The sequence below is a fragment of the Ictalurus furcatus genome, chromosome 8 (assembly GCF_023375685.1).
Source record: "Ictalurus furcatus strain D&B chromosome 8, Billie_1.0, whole genome shotgun sequence".
NCBI classification, from domain to species: domain Eukaryota; kingdom Metazoa; phylum Chordata; class Actinopteri; order Siluriformes; family Ictaluridae; genus Ictalurus; species Ictalurus furcatus.
In genome coordinates this window covers 20,305,266-20,329,384 of record NC_071262.1, presented here as the reverse complement: position 1 = coordinate 20,329,384, position 24,119 = coordinate 20,305,266, and positions in this window count along the sequence as shown.

The window sequence follows — 24,119 nt, the reverse complement described above, 5'->3', positions numbered from 1 at the left end:
TTGGTGTAGAAAATAGTGAAGTAATTCAGCATAATTTGTTGGACTGGGATGAGGGAATTAGTGATAAATTCATATTCATACCACAGCGCTGTTGAATTCTCGATTCTCAGTGGTCAGAAGGTTTTAAATTTATACTCTATAACAGCATGGCTTAGACAGAAATTCAGCTGTAAATCAAATCAGAGGTTTATGTAAATGTACTTGTTCTAATGTGGAAGCATTAGATATTAACAGCTAATTGACTTGTTTGGAGGATGGTTCACATAAACTTACACACTTGTTTCATATAAAAATTTATTTTTTGATACAGTGAAGTTTTCTGTTATTTACCATTGTTGGAAGGAGTCTCAAGTGTCACTGTTTTGTAAAAGTAAGGTAAGTTTTTTCTTGAAGTTTTCCAACATGGCAAAGTCTTCATGATAAGCAGGATTCTTTCGTATTATTCTTTTGTTATTAACTTGAAAAGAGAAGGTTAAGAGAGGTTAATCAGGGATTAACAGTTTATAGGGACTGACATATTTCCCAGACATTCTACAACATTAAATTGAACTATAAATGGTTAAAAAATATGACATGTCGTTTTTTAATAACTAAAAATTTGTAATCATTGGCAAATTGCTGTAGTATAAGAGTAATAAAACACTTGGGGATATGCTGTTAAAGGACATGCATGTTCCTGACCACTCAACTGCTATTTCAGATGCTATTTCTGGATAATTTGTTTTATATTTAGCATCACAGATTTTTTTTTTTTTTGTCTTCCAAGTTTAAGGTGTATACTATAAGTCATAGCCCCATTGAACTGGTTAAATTTTATGCTAAATTTAACTATAACACACTACAACAATTCATAAAACATCACACAACTCTAATATGCTATTGTACATATAGAGAATCCTTTTAGCGCAGCTGTCAATTGGATCTATGGTACAGCCTTTGGCTGCAGACAAAATGAAAGTTTATTGAACTGCACCTGTGAGTCGCTCAAAGCAGTGTAACTCTCCTCCCTGGTTTCTGAAGTGTTCCACACCACTGACAGAATAATGCGGGGGAAAACAACAAAGTAGCCTTAAGGCATTTTAAGATCTCAATGTGCAGCCCTCTGATCCTGACACCCTGCAGAATCCAATTTAAAGTAAGATTAAAACTCTTGCTAGATGGGAACTTTTATCTCCTCCCCTGACCTACCATCATGCCAAAATGGAACTGTCAAGTTTTACTGTTCTTTCCCAGTATTTTCCCATCATCATTATTTTTGTATGAGATGGCAGTTATTGCCACTACAGCTTCATTGCACAGTTATGCATCAATCAGTGGAACATTATTCAAGCCAAGATTGGACATTCTACACTATCACTAGTTTCCAATCAGACAGCTGGATATCAACTGAGACATCTGGATCTGCTTTGATTTAACTGTGCATATGTGCTGTACCGGAAAAGGGTCCACCCGTGCAGTAGTTTCCAAAAACATTTGGATGCTAGCACAAAAATCCAATCTAAAATCTAAATTTCCATCATCAAACAGCATCCATTAGCCAAAATGTTTGATTCAGGGAGGCAAGGTAGGCAATATTCTGACAAAAGGGATAATAAAGCCATTTAAACTTTTTGAAGCAATATGACTGAACTTTTAAATATTCACTCTAAACCATACAGAGAAAAAAACATAGGCAAATGTTCTTTCATATGTTTCATTCCAAAATACAGTCCAAAGACTCAACTGTATTTTAGGATATATGAACTGAAAAGTTAAAGCTACACAGTTAAAGGTTCCTTGCATTGTTCCTATTGGAGAACCTTTTAAAGTTCACTGTTGGACCCTACAGCTGAATATAGAAGTTAAGGGAGGTAATAACTAGACAAAGAATCATAGAAGTGCATAAACCCCAAGCATTTAGGGACCAATTCTCACCCTCTATAGACATGCTGTACTATTTTTAATGTATACTTTTTCTTACATACATTTATTTTATTTTATGCATTACTGTTTTAACAGAAAAAGGAAAATTGTCCAAACATTTGCAAACATTAATTTTCTGGAAAAAAAAAAATCTTTATGCTGTTTATTAAAGAAAGTAATATATTATGTAACAGACCACTTGTTTAGACATTGTCAAGGATATTCTGGGACCTGCAGAAACAAAAACAAGAAAGAGCCAAAGTCTGTAGCAGAATTGTGACAAGTTCACTAAGAACAACCTCGGAACAACCTACCAGCTGATTTCCTTATAAAACTTCACCATAGTGTATTGAAGACAAACTGATGTTCTCTTTATGTCAAAGGCTACTCACCTTAAATATTGACTATTTATTGCCCTGTATAGTAAATTTTTAACAACTATCAGTTTTATACAGTAGTAACAGCTATTCACTTTATAGTAACTTAATAGTAATGATCTACTTTATATAATCTTTATAGTACTTTTATGCTTAATTAAATTTAAATGTTACTTTTCTACTTTATACTAACTATTCTGCATAGTAGTAACTATCTTTTTATAGTAATTTATGGCAACGTTCTACTTTACAGATCTTCTTTATAGTAACTAAATAGTAACAATTTACTTTATATTATAGTAACTATCTTCCTTATAGTAACTTCACGGTAACAATTTACTTTATATTATCTTTATAGTAACTATCTCCTTTATAGTAACTTAACAGTAACAATCTGCTTTATATTATCTTTATATTAACTATCTTCTTTATAGTAATACATATCTACTTTATAGTAACTTCATAAAATCTTTCTATATGGAAAAGAAAGACAGCCACCTACATACAACTCAAGATAAGACCTCTGTGGATCTTGTAATTCCCTTTAAATACAGCAGACATATAATTTGTCTCAGAGGTAAAATACAGTATATCTCTTATTAAAAACTGATGCTAATGGAAAATCTACATATGGTGCTAAATGTTTTTGATTATGGTCAACAAAAATAGGGGGAAAGGGAACAATTAGGAAAAATAAAGTAGCATTGTTGCAAATAAAAGATTCAAAAATGTATATTAAAAGTCACTTGGTCCTGATGTCAATCTAAAACCAATAGCTATAGTCTGGTGAATATATATACATATATTTTTTGCTGTTCTTAACATTTGTGCAACACTGCAGAAAAAGCTAAAGGGAAAAGTGGATTCTTCAGCAATAATAAACAAACCAACCTAAATATCAAGAGTGATTGTTAGAGTGTGTGAATATGAGACTGTGTAAGAGCAAGCAAAGCTGTCAGTTTAAATAAAACCTGACAAAGTGTGTTGAAGTTCTGATTTCCCCTGAACTATTGAGCGGTGCTAATGCCAGCGCTTTTAACCAGCACTTTACCACTTTACCCACTACAGCATTCTACACAGAGCAGATGACAAGTGATGACGTTGTAATGCAGGGCATGTTGTTCAATTATTCAAGAAAATGTGTTTTTAAAGAACGCTTAAATAAAACTACCCACTGTGTGTCTGACAGCATCTTAGGAAAGACCCACATTGATTTGGTCAATTTGATGTTTTCATAACTGATTCCTTTTTTATAGGCAGTGTTGAATGAAGAAAAGTGAAGTTCAGATGAAGTTCAGGCTAATCACAAAAAATAATAATAATAAAGTTCTTTGACTTTTAAAGAAATGTCCATGCAGTATGAGGGAACAGTTTCAGAGTGCATTAAATTCAGTCTGGCCTTCACTTTTCAGCTATGAAATAAAAAATAATTAAAGATTAAATAAAATTTAATTAATTAAAGCTATTTAATTTGTATTTAAGACAAGAAGTTTTGTGTTCATGTTAGATGTATTTGGACAACCAGAACCAGAAATTCAGTATCAAAATCAATATCAGTATCACTGAAAGATTTTTGCCACCTCTGTCAGAACCTATACTTATAATATACTTTCTACTTCTATGGAAAATTTAAATAAATAAATAAATAAATAAATAAATAAATAAATTTTTGCTTTTTACTGTTTTGTTTTGCATGGTCTTGTTGACCTGCAGTCAGTCCTGGAAGTGATAATGAAATAATGATACGCAAGTAGGCTAGATTAGAAATATATAGGAACTAAACACAATAATCAAATCTCAAAAGTCACAACATGTTAAAAAGTCTATAGAGATAATTTAATCTTCCATGCCATCTACTGTAAGATTCAGGCACCCTGATCTACAAATGGGTGCCAAATAAAGGAAAAAACATTATAAAGTGTCTTAGCACAGTGTTGAGTCACAAAGAACCACCAAAACAGCTTCAATTTCTTTCCCCCTTTAATTTCTTCTTTCATTCATTATCCTTCTGCTTTTCCTAGTGAGGGTCATGGTGGCAACAGGCTGAGAAAGTCAGTCCAGACTTCTCTATACCCAGCCTCTGGTTTCAGCTCCTCCTGAGGGATCTCTAGACATTCCTGAGGTGTGAGATATAAACTCTCCAGCGTGTCCGGGGTCTGCTCAGTATGTCTGATGCAGCTCTAGCAGGAACTATCGGGGCATCGTTGGAAGACACCCAAACCACCTCAGCCACCTTAAGAGGGACCTCATTTCTGCTGCATGATTAAATGTTTCGATCTTAATGGGCATGGTCTCTTCCAGCTTGAATCCGCCCCCATCTTCAGGGCACTGAATGGTTTGATGAGAATGAAAATGACGTAAATCATATGCTACGGCACACCTATGGGAGATTTTGGACCAGTGCATTCTCTACCCACATTATCAAAACGTCAACTGATGAAATATCTTTTGGCAGAACATTGTTCATGACCCCAGTACAATTCCAGAGACTTTTCAATTCTCTGCCAAGACAAGGCTCTTCTGGTAGCTTGTGATGGCCCAACACCTTGGTAAACCACTTTTTTCCTTTAATTTTTTACCCATCTGTCTGGACATAATTAATATTTTTTCTTCCTGATAGCTAATTAATGTTTAGCAACAGCAAGTTAGCAGCAGGTCAGGTCTGTTTTTAAATCACATCATTATTAACATCTAACTCTGTGGGTAGACTTTTTTGCATAATTGTGCGACATCATCATCACATCCACATTAATCATTAATTTTAATTGTGTGCCAACAGAGCAACTTCAAGCAAATGCTTGGCAGATTAATCATCATTCTGGAACATGAACAAATTGTCACTTAACTGAAAAAAAAGTATATAAAGTGAAAATAAATAATAAACCTGTCACAACTCCAAAACTGCATGGCCAGTTTCCCTCTGCCTATTGTTCCAACGTCTGCTTTTACCATCAATAATAACACGCCATAACATTTCAATTGGATTAAGAGTGCAGTTGAAGCCCCGTTGGCCTTCGGAGCCGGCTGCCTCCAGCTTAAGCTGAGCAGCGGAAGCACAGAGGGACTCTGGGTAATGACCAGGCAGTGGGATGACAGGCAGAGTGAGCTAACAGAGTGAGGAGAAAACCAGAGTGAGGGATCATTAGATCTGGAAATAGCAGTCCTCATGTGCCAATGATTTATGTTTTCAATAAAGAGCGCACAGTAAATTTTTCTTAATTTCAACGGTTTAACCGTGACACCAAGAGCAAGTGTTTGGACTATATACAGGAGGCCTGATGGTGTCATGGATGGATTTTAGATTTGGGTAATGTTTGGTACACATGACACAAGAGAGATGATGAGTTAGGATTTAGGCTTAAGGATTTTCATTTTTTATCATTACACTAGGAAACTGCAATCCATCTCTAATCTCTAATCTCTAATGGTCCCATCATGTAATAGAGATTTTACCACCAGAACCCAATACAGCTGTCTTTTTCTTTTTCACACTGGGGGGAAACAACACAATACAAACTTCAAAGTACAACATTAAAGACAAGGCCAGCTGAATAATTGAAATAAAGATAGAAACAAATAAAACAAGAAAAATAAAGAAAGAAATACATAATTATGAATAAGAAAGTAAAGAAAACAAACACAAAACTGGCAAGTGGAACTAAAATAGGAGTGAATGCAGCGTGTCGGCCTTTATGCGCATGGACCAGCCATCCACTCCTCAGCTCATCCCTCACAATGGTAACTTGAATCAAAGAAAACAGTATTAACGAAAGTGTGTACAGTACAACATAAACTAGAATGTGTGCACACCAACTAGTTAAATAATGCACTCGTATTAATAAAGTATTTGAATGAAACTAAGTCTGTGGTGCACGGTGGCTCAGTGGTTCGCCTCATACCAGGGTTGGGGGTTCGATTCCCACCACAGTTCTGTGTGTGCGGAGTTTAAATGTTCTCCCCGTGCTGTGCTTTCCTCCGTGTACTCTGGTTTCCTCCCCCAGTCCAAAGACATGCACTGTAGGCTGATTGGCATTTCCAAAGTGTCCATAGTGCATGAATGGGTGTGTGAATGTGTATGTGATTGTGCCCTGCGATAGATTGGCACCCCATCCAGGGTGTGCCCCGCCTTGTGCCCAGTGCTCCCTGGGATAGGCTCCAGATTCCCCATGACCCTGTAGGATAAGCGTTATAGAAAATGGATGGATGGATAAACTGAGTCTGAGTCTTAATACGTAGTGATTACCAATATGCAAATATGTAAAATATTGAGTGATCGGAAACAAAAAATATAATGCATTTTTCCCCTCAGTTATGATGAATAAATATCATGTGCAACCAAACATTGAAGTCATTCTAAGCTTTTGAAGTTTTTGTAAGGTTTTGATTAGTAATGCCTTCTGGAGTTTTTGGTAACACCAGAGTCATTACTAGGGAGTTATCATGCTTTTCACTTTAGAATACAGTTCCAAATAATTAGTAACTCCTTCTGAAGGATTTGGTAACACTTGAGTGAGCTACCATGATCTTCACTTTAGAATACTGTTCCAAATGGCTAGTAATTCCTTTAGAAGGATGCTGTATCACTTAAGTCATTATTAGTGGGCCACCATGATTCTTACAATAGTTATTAAGGAAAACCTAATCCTAAAGTAAAGAATCTTGTAACCATGGGGTAGAAGACTTACATAGAGCCATACATTTCTGTGAGGTACGTTAAATACATAAATCACTGTATAGGTTACAATTTGTCTGGCATTTGGGGTATTTCTGATGACTTAAATTGTTTCAGTAGTCTCCATGACTCTCTAGTAATTCCGTGAGAAGTGTAGACCTAAGCTGTCTTCTCTTTATTTATGTATTAATAATAATGTGGAAAAAATGATTACAAATAACGGTGAAGTTCAAAGGCATGACGGAAAATTGGCCACAGGAGTAAGGTCCCAAAATATGCATTTAAAAAGACATTTCTTTAAAATGATCCATAGTTAGTAAATAGTTCTCTAGGAGGAATGATAAAATGTACTAATTAGTAATAGCTACCCAAATCATAAGTCTGCTACTGATTATGTAAACAATATTGTCTATTCTCTAACAGTAATGGTTTCTCATTAATTATGAAACTGTATTTAGTTTCTTAGTAGTTCTTCGGGAGGCATGAAAAGAATAGTAGTTATTAATATAGTTTCTTAGTACATTTACATTTATGGTATTTGTCAAACACCCTTATCCAGAGCAACTTACAAAAGTGCTTTGAAGTCTCTATCAATAAATACATCCTGATACTCATTCACTAGGTCATGGATTAAGAATATCATCAGTCTTAAAACTCTGTTTGGAGGTAATATAGCAAGAAAACACACAGACAAATTTTTTAAATGAAAAGTGCTATTTTAAGTACATTAGGAAGAGGTAGGTCTTTAGACATGGTTTGAAGACCGCCAGTGACTCAGCTGGAGGGAACATCTAGGGGAAGTTCATTCCACCACCTAGGTGCCAGAACAGAGAAGAGTCTTGATGCATTCCTTCTTTGTACCCTGAGAGATGTTGGGGCCAATCGAGCAGTGCTAGAGGATCGGCGGTAGTGCGGGGTGTGATAAGGTCCATTTTTGGCTTTGTAGGCAAGCATCAGTGTTTTATATCTGATGCAGGCAGCTACAGGAAGCCAGTGGAGAGACCGTAGCACTGGGGTGGTGTGGGAGAAGTTAGGAAGGTTGAAAACAAGTCACGCAGCTGCATTCTGGATCAGTTGCAGAGGTCAAATGGTGCTCAGAGGAAGACCTGCCAGGAGTCAGTAGCAGTAGTCCAGTCTCGAAATGACAAGAGACTGAACCAGCACCTGAGTGGCCTGTATGGATAGAAATGGATGAATCCTTCTGATGTTGTAAAGGAAAAATCGACATGAGCATGTCAGATTAGCAATGTGAGAGGAAAAGGACAGTTGATTGTCCATGGTTACCCCAAGGTTGTGTGCAGTAACCGAAGTTCTCCAGGAGGCATGAAAGAAATAGTAGTTATTAATAGTTTCTTAGTAGTTCTCCAGGAGGCATGAAAGAAATAGTAGTTATTTATTAACTAATAGTGAACTACCACATACATCTGTGTGTTATTACTTATTAATCCGTTAATCAAGTTTCTAGTTAGTTAATAGTAGTTACCAGAATATTAATATTACATTATTCATTTCTTCCTGTGTAGTTAATGACGGATCAGTATTCTAAGGTGTTACCAGACACATATGCGTAGCTCATCCTAGAGGCACAACGCATGCAGCATTACACAGATTCTCCCTTATGCAACTGAGACAGTAACAGTACATGAGAGGTTTTTGTTTTTTTGTTTTTTCCATATTCTTTGCTGAAATTACAGTCAAATTACCTGGAAATAACAGCGATTTTCTGCTATTACGCTGAAAAGTCCTCTTTAACTTAAAGGCACATTAACTAATTAGCCTGGCAAATTGCAGTGCCATCTTAGGCAGCAGGGTTGTGTGGTTCCCCTGGTCATTTTATACAATCCCACAATGTCTAAAACAATGGCATGACCTGAAGACAAAATAGAAAGAGACACAATGAGAGAGAGAGAGACAGAGAGAGAGAGAGAGAGAGAGAGAGAGAGAGAGAGAGCGACAGAGAGAGCGACAGAGAGAGAGAGAGGGGGGGGGGAGAGGGTGATGAAGCACAAGAACATGCCAGCTGTGAATGAAGCCAGATATCGAATTATTGAAAAAACAGCACCAGAAATCAATCAGAATGTAAAATAAAGCCACATTTTGGATTTTACAGCAAAGCAGATAACCAGATTTTAACCTTCAAAGCCTGTTTCTAATAAAAGCTAAATTCTTTGTATGTGATAAATTATCTTTGAATGGTTATGCTCTCTGGTTTGATCCATGTGTTGACAGAATTTGAAATATAACCAGCTGGTCACATTCTGACAAAGAAACCAAATATGAATGAAAATAGTATATTATAGCAAAGCACTGCTGAATTCTTGATTCTGATTGGTCAGAAGGTGTTGATTCATCTTCTATAACAGCAGCTCTGACACTAGTTCTGGCTCCAAGGTTTATATTAACGCACTCATTATAATATGTTATAGTTTTTATTGTAAAAACTCATATGGTGGATGCTCCACATAAACAGATTTAAAAATGTGTCATTGTTGATATGGTGAAGTATTCTGTGAAGAGATATTATTTAGTATTTTTGGAAAGAGTGTCCAGTGTCAGCACAGTCTTCTGTAATTCTTCAGGACTTTGACATGACAAGGTACATTATTATTACTGTTTCCACAGCATTAAATGTAAATATAAGTGGATAAAAAGTATGATGTGTACTTCTTTAATTAAAGAAAAAAAATTGTTAATATATTGATGCATTATAAGAGGACTAAAATTATATATATATATATATATATATATATATATATATATATATATATATATATATATATATATATAATAAAAATCGACATGAGCGTGTCAGATTAGCAATGTGAGAGGAAAAGGACAGTTGATTGTCCATGGTTACCCCAAGGTTGTGTGCAGTAACCGAAGTTCTCCAGGAGGCATGAAAGAAATAGTAGTTATTAATAGTTTCTTAGTAGTTCTCCAGGAGGCATGAAAGAAATAGTAGTTATTTATTAACTAATAGTGAACTACCACATGCATCTGTGTGTTATTACTTATTAATCCGTTAATCAAGTTTCTAGTTAGTTAATAGTAGTTACCAGAATATTAATATTACATTATTCATTTCTTCCTGTGTAGTTAATGACGGATCAGTATTCTAAGGTGTTACCAGACACATATGCGTAGCTCATCCTAGAGGCACAACGCATGCAGCATTACACAGATTCTCCCTTATGCAACTGAGACAGTAACAGTACATGAGAGGTTTTTGTTTTTTTGTTTTTTCCATATTCTTTGCTGAAATTACAGTCAAATTACCTGGAAATAACAGCGATTTTCTGCTATTACGCTGAAAAGTCCTCTTTAACTTAAAGGCACATTACCACTCTACTCTACTACCACTCCACTCTACTACCACTCTGGAATTGATTATTGTCCTATAAAAACATGTTTTATATATATATATATATATATATATATATATATATATATATATATATATATATATATATATATAAATAACATGTTTTTATAGGACAATAATCAATTCCGGAGTGGTAGTTGTTGATTATTTTCCATTTAAATGTCCCCAAGAGCTTTATTCCTCACATAACACCATTAAATAGGGTCTAAATTTATGAGCACCCAAAAACTCTTACAATGTGCTGTGCTCTTGTTAACATGGGACTTGAAGGATGTGTGGAGTACAAAACAGGAAGTACGTTTAATGTCTGCTTTCATAAACATCTGGTTTATCACACATGGCAAGTTTCCCTGCCTCAAAATAAACAACAAAATCTAAACACGCTTGCTTATGAGTTCATTTCCTGTCTGCAGACTGGGAATGCTCTCATAATTTCCAGCTTGTAGGCTGCTACTCTCTGAAGCCTGCACACAAACATTTAGCAACGCGATTTTAATTTCTCATTTGCTGTCGGTGAAGCACAACTTTGCAGATGTTATCTGTTTAAAAATATGTTTTTGTGCTGTGCAGGTCGTCCCAACTCGAGCATCTCATGGCCACGTTCATAATCTTGTCAGCTTTCATTAGTCAGATTTTCCTGAGAACTCAGTGTGCCCTCCACGGGGATATCTCTCAGTGCTTGGACTGCTGAATGCTTTAAGTTCTGCTTGACTGACCAGAAGGTTGTGAGTTTAAAGTCAACCCAAACTGAACATTTTTTTAATGGTTAAATCCTTTCAGGAGAATGAATTTGAGTGCGTAGACTAGTCACAAATGTAAAAAATTGTCACTGCAATGGTTTTGTCATATGAAAGAATAAAACAGGTGGGGTCATTCTGTTATGGGAAAACAATCCATCTCAGATGTGATGTTATGCTAATACCACCCTGGAGTTGATTATTTTCCTATAACAGCACATATCAAATTTTATTTGATCTTATATCACAGCAATTTGTAAACAAAAAATGTTTTTAAAAATGACATACATTTTATCCATTTTTAGATACATTTAATGTTGTGTGAGACAAGATATTTGCTGTTATTACTTAACATCTATATGCAGTATAGTTCTTACCTCACTGACCTCTTAAAGTTAATAAGACAAACAAATGCAATTTGTCTTGTTACCAAGAACCCAAAATGCCAAATGAAGAATTCCCGCATCTGAATACTTAAAGCTACAGCTCTGACTGTTACAAAGCGCTGGAGACTCCTTCCATAAATACTCACTAACTCCTACCAAAAAGCTTCACCATAATAATTATGTGAGCATTTACAATACAAGTCCCTGTGTAAGCTGGTACTATTGAAAATCTATCATATTAGAACAAGTGCATTAATATAAACCTGTAGTGTCTCACACTCCTTTCAGAGCATTACAGAAAATTAATCAACACCTTCCGACCAACCAGAATTCAACAGTGCTGTGGTATAATTGTGGTATAAGAAACAGAGGAGCTGAAAAATCTCATTGAAAACCCTTAACTACTCTCAATGTTCTTCTGAGTCGTGTTCTTTTCGGAACATGAAATGGTCACTAGACTTAAAGGTTATTAATGAATTTTATTTAAGGTGGATGGCCAGTCCCTCCAGGATTTTACGATCGCAGAAATTAACTAAAAATCAAGCAAACGGCACAACATTTGGACAGATTTCCACAGATTTAGGCCAAAATGTGTCATGTGACATCATCACAATCTGCATTATGTCAAAGCACTATTCGATTCACACGCATCGTACATGAGCACAGCGTAAAGGTCTCATTTACCAACAAACATCACTGCAAAAGACAGTGCAAAACAATTTCTTGCAATTGCAATTTCACAAATTCAAGTAATGGACTGGTTAGTAGTAAGTTTGTTGATGGGTTATGGGTAAATGTCTGTCGCTAGCTGTCTGCCATGTCGGTCAAAGTGCCTTCATCAGTGAATGTAGATGGTTCTCAACCACATTTCTTGATGAAATGTACCAAACTCTGTAGTGATGTTATTACTGAACATTTAACAGAAAAAAAGAGTTATGAAGTGTTATGGAAAATATAAGAGCCTGTTTTTTTCCACTACGTAAAATGAAGGTCATGTAACACTGGTTTCTTATTCGCACATATTACTAGAATTTGCACTTTTTCATGAGCACTTGTGATTTGTATTTATTTATTTATTTTACAGTCTTCAAATTAAGTTTTGATTGACTTTTAAAAAAGGCCTGTAACCCTGTAACTGCTCAGCTAGATGCTTGGATTGAATCCTGCCTCAGTGGTAAGTTGAGGTCTCTGACAAACGTAATAAATAAATAAATAAACAAATAAATAAATAAATAAAGATGAATGTGATGTTAATGGCAAAAGGCTGCTGGATGATTAACACAAATTCAGAATCTGCTCCTCAGAGCTAAATTTTAAGCATTATGAAAGAGAGCAGACTTGCTTTGAGTCAATTTATTGTAAATGTACTATATTTGATTAATGCATTCACTAAGCGAATTAGTATTATTCTGAGATAAAATATGAACAAGGGTAAATGCTAAAGTGTTACACTCCAGCATGTTTTGTTCCTCCACTCTGGAAGACGCAGGAAGTGGAGATGATGGATGACACTTTTTGGAAAAGACTCCGACATGAATTAGAGCATTTCGTGAATTATCTTGACTTGGCAAAAGAAGGCAGCATTTTCTCCGAGTGTTTGCTGACATGCTGATGATTTCATGTTTGCATGTATTAGGGCTAGGATTATTCGTTTACATTTGTTCCGCATGTTCATCCAAAGCTTAATGAAGAAAAAGAGATGGAAAATAAAAGAAAACGGAAAAGGGGGGGACACTGAAAGAGAAAAGAAAATAAAGATTAGAAAAAAGATACTGTGTGTGTGTGTGTGTGTGTGTGTGTGTGTGTTAAAGTGATTGGACTGTGCAGTTTATGGTGCTGTGATGTGATAAGCTTTATTTCCCTCGAGGAACTCAACTTGTGTAGCCCACTTTCCTGTTTTTCCCACAATTACAGCTCCTTGTAACCTCTCAAAAAGCACTCGCAGTGTTTGTTTTTTCTTGTGGCTTTAAAGCCTGCTTCCGCCTCAATAAATCCCTCATTACACAGTGAGACTTTTTCCCCATCTCATAATCTTGTGGCTTGCATTGATGGAAGTGGTTTTTCCACTCCACAAAAATAAATAAGGTATTGCCGAAGGAGTACATCACTCATCTTGCTGCCACATTGCACCAGGGAAAAGAGATGGGACTAAGGTCCATGAGCTCCAGGGTTAGGGCTTGTTCAACATGACTTCATTCAACACAGCTCTCACACAGAGAAGGACAGAAGATAGAGGATGAAGGGATGGAGAAAGAGAGGGTCTGGTGGGTTTATAGGTGCTCCAGGAACAGGCACAATTTGGTTACTTTGTTAAAAGGTCTGTCCTCTTAAGATCATCATAACAGCACCATATCAGCATTGTACCATGTCCATCACTGGGTTTTGGGTGTCTATGATGATGCTTTTTGGGTAAGCGTTCTGGGTGTTTGAGATCATTGTGAAGGTCTGAGAGTTTTGTATGCTTGATAAGAAGGATCTAGCAGTTTAAAACATCAACCTTCAGAGATTTTTATGCTTTGAATATTGTTTTCATTTGGTTCTTGGGTCATGACTATTTGAGATTCAGTGTGTTTAAAAAGTTTCTGTCCATTTGTTTGAGAGTTCAGAATATTTAAACTTAAGCATTTAAGTTGTGCCTTCTGGATTGAAGTTTGAGTCCTAGATGTTCAAGGTCTAGTATTCAAGGACTTTGAAGGCTCAAAGAATCGAATGAGGATCCTGGGTTTTCAAGGGCTCTGGAAGTTTAAAATTCATGCCCTGCCTGTTTGAGGGCATTGTGTATTTGATCTGGGGACTTGGATGTTCCAGGTCTCATGTGAAATGGCGCAGGACTCAGTGTGCGAGCCCAGAGGCAGGGACAGAAATAGCCCGAAGTGGCTGGACCCAAAAAGCCTGAAAAACCAAGCAGCCCTCAGGACCGCAGCTGGTTCAAGGGAGGTGAATGGGAACAGATGCACACACTCTCTCTCACTCACACACACACACACACACACACACACACACACACACACACTATCCCACAGAGAGACACAGTCGATAGATGGAGCGGGAGATAGACAGCGAAGAAGAAAAACGGAGTGACAGATGGAGAGATAATGTGTGTGGGCTGAAGACAGGCAGCCGCAGGGTCACACGGTGGTCCTATTGTTTCCCAAGAGAGAAAAGATGAGACTGAAGAAGTGCAAGAGATGGAAAGGAAAAGAGAGAAACACTGCTGCTGAATGACATAAGCGAGGCCACAGGCAGCGGCTGTTATAATCTCCCCCTCATTGACTTTACAGACTCTATAAATGGTGCATTTACAGAGTTCCTATTTCAGTTTATCTAACTTGTGCTGTCAAAGAACGATTGAACGAAGGACGTTGAAGGCATAGTGATACAATCTCAACAATCCACAAATGGAAGAAAAGTTAAAAACTGATTAAGTGGTCAATCAGCAATGAATGTCTGACAGACAGCTAAGATAAAAATGAACAGGTGGACATTTCTCATCTGATAAACATGTAAGAAACTCATTTCGCTCCCTGAAATCGTACAAATGGCAAACGTCCTCAAAAAGCAGAAAAAGTCTGCTAATTAAAAGTGTCTAAGGACACGTAGCAGCGTCTCTCTGGTACAAGAACTGAGCAGTTCCAATCAGATAACACACAGCTCCACCTAATGGGCACTTGATAAAACTCTCAGTCATATTGTAGATAGACACTTGACAGCTGCAGTCTTCATTTATATTAAACCCTCAATACAGTGTGGCAGGAGAGACAATATTGGGCAATATTATTCAGCTGTGACAGATAAACAAAACACAATATTCAAGGCAATTACTTTGTCACAGATTTTCGCACTCGATATGAAATATTGATGGTTTGACAACCACACAATCCAATATACACTTTCACACTTTCAAAGGGAATGACAATAAATGATAGAAAACCCTGGTAAGACTTGCTAAGAGTGTAACGATTAGGTTTTTAGTAGTTTATCAAGTGCTGTTATAGGAAAATAATCAGTGACATGGTGGTGTGATGCGCCTTGACGCAAAGCAGAATTACTCTTACCACCAAAAGTTGAATATTTTCCAAAAACTAAACATTTTATTCCTCTTATAGCACAGAAATGTGCCTATGATTATGTTAATTCATTAAAGAATGACATGTAATGACTAAGAATCCTTTTACAGTTACATTTAATGTTGTGGAAAGTCTATGAAAAAGTTAACATTTAACGCTAATGAGGCTTTAAACAGTCGTTCCATCCTTTGATTATGGTTTTTTTATTGGTCTTTGATATTTTTTAAATTATTAGCGATCTAGAACTAGACCTGAATTACTGTAAAACTCTGTGAATGCCTTGTGATGATGTTAATAGTTAAAAGTGCTATAGAAATTATTAGTGAACTATATTAAAAGATCATTGCCTGGGTAAAGACTATCACTGCTTTTGAATTTTATCTCGATTTTAATCAAGTATCTGAATGATTTCAGCAGTATTGTGTCTATGAGTTACTGATCAGTGAAGAGCTAGCGGGGGGGGGGGGGGGGGGGCTGGGGGAATTAGGCATGTTTAAAAAGCATAATAGGTGCACTTTAAAAAAAAAATCTTCTTGCCACTTCTTATTTGCATAACATACGGACACAGCAAATCAGGCAAATGCATACAAATGAAAAATGTAATTTCTATTCAAACATTTGCATACATTTACATTCACATTTACATTTACAGCATATGAAGCGAAGACACAGTAAACAGAAGTCAGATAGAGTGCAACAGTGCAAACAGTTAAGTGCAAAACTTTTACATACCCTTAGGACGAGGTTACAAAACATAAATGTAATTTAGAGCAAGGTTTTGTTTGTGTTATTTTTGTTTTTTCATTAACACAAATTAGAAAATGGTAAATAAATATATAAATAAAGTTCTCTTTTTATGAATGTGATAAATATTTTTAAATATCTTTATATTTATACAGTATTTTTTTCCCCCAAAATATTATTCCCCTGAGCAAAATTTGAGTCACCATTGATTGAGGAAAATCAGCCCTTGTACTTTCTTCTTCACAAATATAACTCAGACTAAACACAATCTTCTTCAGGGATTGCTGTCTTGTTTTTAATGTCTTGGATTTTTTTCCTAGATAAATTTCATTTTAAAATGTAATATATGAACTCATTCTTCTTCAGTAAGAAGATTTATTAGGGTGGCGGTGGAGCCTATGCCAGGAACAATGGGTACACAAATATGGAAAGACATTATGAATGTGATGACAATACAATGCAAGGCACCAATACACACATGCACCCATACACTCATTCACACCTAGGGTCAATTAAAGTCATTGATCCACCTACTGACATGTTTTTGAGAGGTGGGAGGAAACTGGAGAACCCAGAGGAAACCTAAGCAGACACAGAGAGTATTAGCTAAGTGACCGCGGAAGATAAACTCTTCAGAGAGAAAATAAATCAAAAACCTCAGAGAGAAACCTGGATGGCTCAGCAAGGCTTACAACATCTGCAGAGAACGATAACTGATCATCCAACACTACACCCACCAAGCTTTCATGCGTCCTCAGAAGAAGTGTTTAGGAAGCTCTCAAAGGAGGAAAGGCGTAGGCATACATTCCCAGTGATATATAACAGCTTTTGGTTATGAACTGCTGTGATGTTGAGATAGAGCAGGAACCTGCGTATCTGATAGTGGGCAGGAAAGATTGACTTGGGTGTCATTAACATGACTGTGGTAGGCGAAGCCATGCAAAGATATCATATATGAGTGTAGGGAGGAAATGATAAGAGGAGGAAGCACAACATGATTCAAAGAATTACTTGCAGCGAAATAGTCTTTCATGGGAAAAAATATCCAGCTAACTGAGAATACTTGTTCACCCACTGTTTATGCCTAAGACTCTTTCTTCAGTGGATCATTTCACCTGAATGCTGTAGTTTTGTACGTACTGTAAGAACTGCTGTTGTAATTATGAAGTCTGTCCTGTGGTCATCGCAAGACTCTTATTTCCAGTCTGTTCATACTAAATATTCTTTGAGCACACTTTTTCCAGTTTTTTTGATTTATAATCCCACAATAGGGGATCACCTAGAAGACAATGAGTTCAATTTTGACCCTGTTCCACTCAAGGTTTCGTCCTCATGTCACCTTTCAGTATTTTCTTGGACACTGTTACCTCTGGCTTGTTCATTACAGGTCTAAATCTAAATCTAGAATTCTGTAAAGCTTAATTCAGACAAAGTCTATTAATAAAAGTGTAAATAGAATTGAACTGAACCTGAATTGAACTGAACATCCCAACACATACACACCAGAAACGTTTGTCAGAAATTGTTGGCAAACCATAGTGTTAAATCCTGATGTAAATAAACTAACTGTACAAAATTCACTTTAAGAAAACATCCTAATAATATTATATTCTCCATCCTCGGGAGCCACAACTGAAAATCTGATGTGATGAATCATTTATATTTCCCATTACGCTGCAAACAAAAAAGCAAGTCCCACAGTGTGCAAATATAAATTTCCTTACACACTCAAAGAGTTGAGAAACTCATGAAACAGGCTGTCAACCAAATTAATTCCTTTCCGCTTGATATGCAGTTTGATTTGCAGAAACTTCCAACAACGGCACACTTGATTCTCTCCTCCTCCCTCCATCTGTCTCTCCCTCCCCTAAGTCTCCTCTCGTCTCTCTCCTTTCCTCCCTCGCCTCTTCCAAAGAGCCATGATTTCATCCTCTCTGCTCATTACAATATAATCAGAATCTTAGTTCTGCTAGGTACATTAAACTGTAATTACAGTGCTGGCTTCTTATTAGCAGATAAGACTTCAATACCATGTCCTCTGAGGGAATCCAAACAAAATTAATTCAGCCCAAACAAGGTGTCCACAGCGCAGCTTAGTGCTCGTGGTACTTTTGCAAATGGCCTTTCATGTGTGATCTGCTTAAGATAGCAGAGCAGGTGTATTATGGGGAAGCAGGGAGTTTTGATGGCTGTATCTATGCAAGAAGATGATTAACCTGTGCTAAGGCGTACTTGTGGGGGGGCGGGGGCGGGGGGGTTCATTAACAATTAAGACCTCCAACAGAATGATTGAGGGGGGAAATGCTATAGTTTTCTTTTTACTCCAAATGTAGTTAATCGGCCAAGACAGGTTTGGTGTCTGACATCTTTAGTTTTGCACTGGAGCTATAAGAATAATGTAAATAACAAGAAATGGAAATCATTCATTCATTTGACTTCAGGAACTGCTTTTTCCTTGTCAGGGTTATGGTGGATCCAGAGTCTATCCCAGGAACACCAAATACAAGGCAGTAATGCACCCTGAAAGGGACTCCAGAGCACCTTGAGCACACATGTTCACACGTAGGAGCAATTTAGAGTCATCAGTTTGGCAATCAACATGTCTGGAGGAAGCCCAGAAGAAACCCATGTGGACATGGGGAGAATATGAGAAACTGCACACAGAAAGTAACCCAAGCTCAGGATCCACCACTCATCAGTGCCATCCACTATGTAGAGATATAGTAATTATTAAACAAGACAAATGAAATAAATAATCCAGCCAGAGGAGCTCCACTGTGGAGTTGAATGCTTTAATGTTACATTGGTAACCATCTTGGAAAAACAGAAACACATTTTGTTTTTGTTTTTTGTTTTTTTTTTGCCAAATTTGGTATCATACTGCAGGATTAATAATAACCAAGCATTCTAATGACAAACTGCCTACTACCTGGTTGTTTCAACAGTTTCACTTAGAGTGAGTGAATAAGAAGTCCCTTCAGTGTCTGTACCTGAGGTAAACAGTTAGCTGACGTTAACAAGTTTCTTATTCTGCTTAACTGACAGGGGTTTTAAATTTGTGCACTGGAATAAACTTTTTAGTCAAGGCCCATTAGGTTTATACTTGACATGTGACTGCATGTGTGCTGAGCTAAACAGCTTTGGAGCTTTGGGGAAAACTGGAAACAGCAGTCTGAGATCCATAGCATGGGAGTTATTGCAAACCACAGTTTGAGTTAAAGGTGTATTTCAAACTGTGTGTATATTTTATATCTATAAACACCTTTTATAGACCTTATAAACTTAAAAAACAAAACAAATTAAAAAAACAATAAAAAAGTCCATTGTTTGCTTGAGCAGGAATTTGGGAGAAGGTGCTTCAATACCTGTAGTTTAAGATTAGTCAGGGACGTGGCTACTGCTGACACATGGATTCCTTCTCATTCTCTTTCCCTTGCTGTCTGTCTTTAATTATTACCCTGACATTCATCTCACTAAGCTTCTTACAATCCCACACCCCAGCCAGATCACTCCTACACACCCAGAGCTTCTGGGTCACAGTACTGGCACTTTACCATTAGGCATAGTTTAATTACAGCTTTATATTGCTTCCTGTTTTTATGATCCAAAGTTGTGGATCTGCTACTTATCATGCAACGCGCCTCTGTTATGTAAAATTTTTACTTTCAGTACTGTTTTCTTCTCCATACTTTCCTGTGCAGAGATCCTCATAAAGAACAAAATGAAAACAATACAAGAAACACTTATGCAGACTCAGTTCACAGGCTCAGCAGGACACTGTTACCTATAAGACACACCAGCTCTCTTTCTGCTGTTCACCCACTTACTGCAAGACACACAGAGTATAAATAGGTTATCATATTAATCACACACATACGGAAGCCGTAAGCGACCATGCATTATTATTCTTTTTTCTTTCTTGTTTTCTTCTGATCTTGAATTAATTTTCTCGTGATCTTGACATAACATAACAACTTTTGTTATGTGGAGATCACAAAAAAATTAAGTCTTGATCATGAGAAGACAACTTGTTATGGCAAGATCACGAGAAAATGAAGTGATGATCACAAGAAAACAAGAAAGAAAATAATAATAACGCATGGCCACTTCCTTACACACAGGTGTAGACAATCAATCATTACCCGCTCGTTCTCTGCGAATCTTTCTACCATTCACAGCTGGCACTCGACCACAAACCCTGCTGCCAAATGTATATTTACACATTTTCAGCATTCAAGGTAAGCAATTGCATAGTCAAAGCAAATTTTATTACACTTAATCCAAGAATTGGATAGCATAGGCAGGGGTTAAATTGCAATCTGGCAAAAACAAAGCAGGGTACTCTATGTTTAAATAACTAGACAGACAGGCCAGGAAAAAGACACAATGTTGCAGAGATTGAAAAACAACATAACTAGGGAATGTACAGAACTGTGCAAAAGTCTTAGGCATATGCAAAGAAATGCTGTAGAGCAAAGGTGCCTTCAAAAATAATGTTTCTCCATTGAACAAAAATACTATAAAGAAAAGTAAACACTAATAAATTAAACAAAGGCAATATTTGGTGTGACAACCCTTTGCTTTATAAAAAAAAAAAAAAAAAAAAAAAAAAAGTAGTCTCAGGTAGAATTAGTGCAGTTTTATAAGGAAATGAGCTGTAAAGTTTTATTGAGCATCTTGCAGAACCAGCCACGGTTCTTCTGGAGACTTTGTCGCACTTGCTTCTTATTTTTGTAGCAAAACCCAGCAGCCTTCATTATGTTTTGTCTGAAAAGTGTCTCTTACCACTTAATATGCTGGTTTCTTTAATGACATACAAACATTTTTCTGTAACATTTAATTTTGTGCTGGAAAACTAATGTTTGGAAATCTAAAATGTTTTTGTACTGTAAGTTATAAAATAAAAATCCATAACAGGTGCCTAAAATTTTTGGTGTGTATTAGTACTGTATGTGGCAGTCTGGGAAAACCCTTCCTAGGAAAGATAACTCCCTGTGGCTAAATTCAGAAAAACAGATTTGTTTTGGTTAAAATATTGTTTTTGTCTGCCTATATATAAGATACATTGATACATCAACTTAAAGCTGTTAAGAAATCATACATATACTTCCCCAAAACAATATGGACATATTTTTATTAACTTTTTAATCTTGCCGTGGCTATTCTCCTACAAAGATCATATTGTGTAAGCAGCTAGTTTAACAAACTAGCTCAATAAATAAATATACTTATCATTATGAAAATATGTCAGCACGCTATAATATGGCCAATTCTCAGACTTTTCACCAACCAATTGTCTCTGGTGTTTAATGACTCTGCAGGATTGGACTATAAATGTTTGGATATTGGACCATTATTAAGATGCATTGAGGCAGCTAGCTCAATTTCATACATGCATATGCATTTAGTTTCAACTGCAACCACGATTATTTCCATACATTTGCATGCGATTACATGCGCTTCAGTGATTGTAGTCATGTTAATTTGGCCATTTGAAACTGAGCCTACATGTCACTTTGATCCAGCTCCAATGTTAGGATTTTGTTTATCATGATAAAAAAAATCCTGAATTTTAATTCTTTCACAGGTGCAACGAGAGTGTCACCAGTGCCCGCTGGCTCGGACACACACTTCTAATGCTAATAACTTGAAGACTGAATAAATTATGACAGAAATGGTTCACTTCTGAAAAGAGAGTAAACCTCATATGGCAGCAAATGAGCTTCTACCATCCTGAGAAACCTCTGAAGTGAGGAAAACAAAGAACCCACAAAGCCTTATTAAATGCAAATGTCCACTTCCCATGAGACACTGAAAACATTCTTGTTTTCTTGTTTTAATACACCACCTGCATTTCAAGAGCCATGTATTATCCCAGGTTTTGTCAACTACATTATTTGCTTTAAGGAACGGTAGGTCAGGAATGGACACTCATTTATACACATAAACAAACTCCCATACTGTGAATACACACACACACACACACACAGCTCTTTATGTCTTCCTTGTCCTGCAGGCAGGGTTTGACTCATTTATAACAGAGATATTTTACAATCCAAGGTCCTTTGCTAGGCAAATGTCCCGCCACATGGATCTTTCTTTGAGCACTGCAGATCAATTCCTATTTGTTTGCCTTGCAGTGATTGCACATTAATTACTGACAGAGACGATTAAACAGGTCCTATTACACCAGGCCTCCAAGGAAGCCAGCTATCAGCTGAGCCAGCAGTGTCTGACATGTTTCCAAACGCCAACCTCTCTCCCTCATGATAACAACCAGCTTAAATTTAACAAACATGAAGGATGGAGCAAAGCTTTATGAGGCACCAAACATAGATCTTTATAGGATCTGGTGGATTCAAAGAAAAAGTAAACAATTAAGTAAGGTCTGAATCTATGACTAATGATTTAATTAAGCATTTCTGCACCCAAACATTATTTTAATGATTAACCTCTCTTGGGTGTCTAATTCCAGTTAGAAAGACCAATATATGGGACAAACGGTGCTAAATTCTCAGTGCTTGTATAAATTGATTCAGGGAGTTGTGATGTCACAATATTAACCTTAACAGCTCAAACCTATCATATTAATATGCAAATTATTTGACAATAGCACTGCGGTAACCATAAAACACAACCTGCATGCAAAAGAAGTCAGCTAGATAGCTTAGCTAAAGTGAGGCAGCAACATAATCCACTACACCACCCTGCTGCTTTGTGAATTGGATACCAAAACCCTATATGTGAGCTACTTTACTAACAGTTATCTCTCTGACTATGTTCTAACATGAGTGTTTCCCACATCTCAGTATAGTAGCAGCAAGCTATGGGACTCATTTATCAATCTTTTAAAGTTCTGTGTAAATGTTTGCGTAAGCCAAACTAAATTAAAATTTTCATTTACAAAAGTTTAGAATGGCTGATTTTCTTCATACTTGCATATGTATGTTGTATCTTATGTATACTTATGGCTACACTCAGACAGACCAGGTTCAAGTTGAGGTTTTCGTTAGTTAGTCTTCTTATGCAGAAATGTACACACACTCGGGAGCATGAGTAAGACAGTATTTACCAGACTTTCATGAATGCCAAATTCCTTGTGTAAACGCAGATACGAATGATTTAAGAATAAATCTGTTCATATCCAGCTTGATAAATGAGGCCAAATGTCAGTAAATGTAGTCAGTAACTAGAGTTACAGTGCTAATACATAAAATTTCCTCAAAATTGGTGGTCAGATCTTTTTTCTTCTGAGTCAGTCTGAGGTTCATGCATATGGGGTCACATTATCTCACTGTGGCTTCTTGCTCTCTTCTTGAAGTAAAGCACACCAATAGCTAATTGCATAATGTGGGGGTGTTCAACTAAAATTCAACTAACATTCCATTTATATGTAAAAAATTTACTGCTGCAAAGGTAAATAAGCTAGATAGCTGACTAACATTAATGAAAGGCAATAACAGTTACTTTTAATGCTTATACATTAGTGATTATTTCATGGCTATAAACAAGACAATTTGAAGTGATTGTTTTGTTTCACACTGGTGCTTCAAATTAGCACTTATGATTAACACCATTGTGTGTGAGACATATCTGAGAATAAACTCATACTTCTCTGTTCCTTAGTCTTTAAACATTCCTGTTTTAAACAACTCATCGCCAGTTCACAAATCAGACCAGAAAAGGTAATTAAAGAGAAAAATCTGTGAAAACTATCATGTCAGACCTAATGTCTCTGGTCTGATGAGAAGGACTGTAGACAAGACAATTATTGTCAAGTGCAAGACAAGTACAAGACCAGGACTAAATGAGATCAAGTCGGGACTGGGTCTTAAGTGGATTGAGTCAAAAT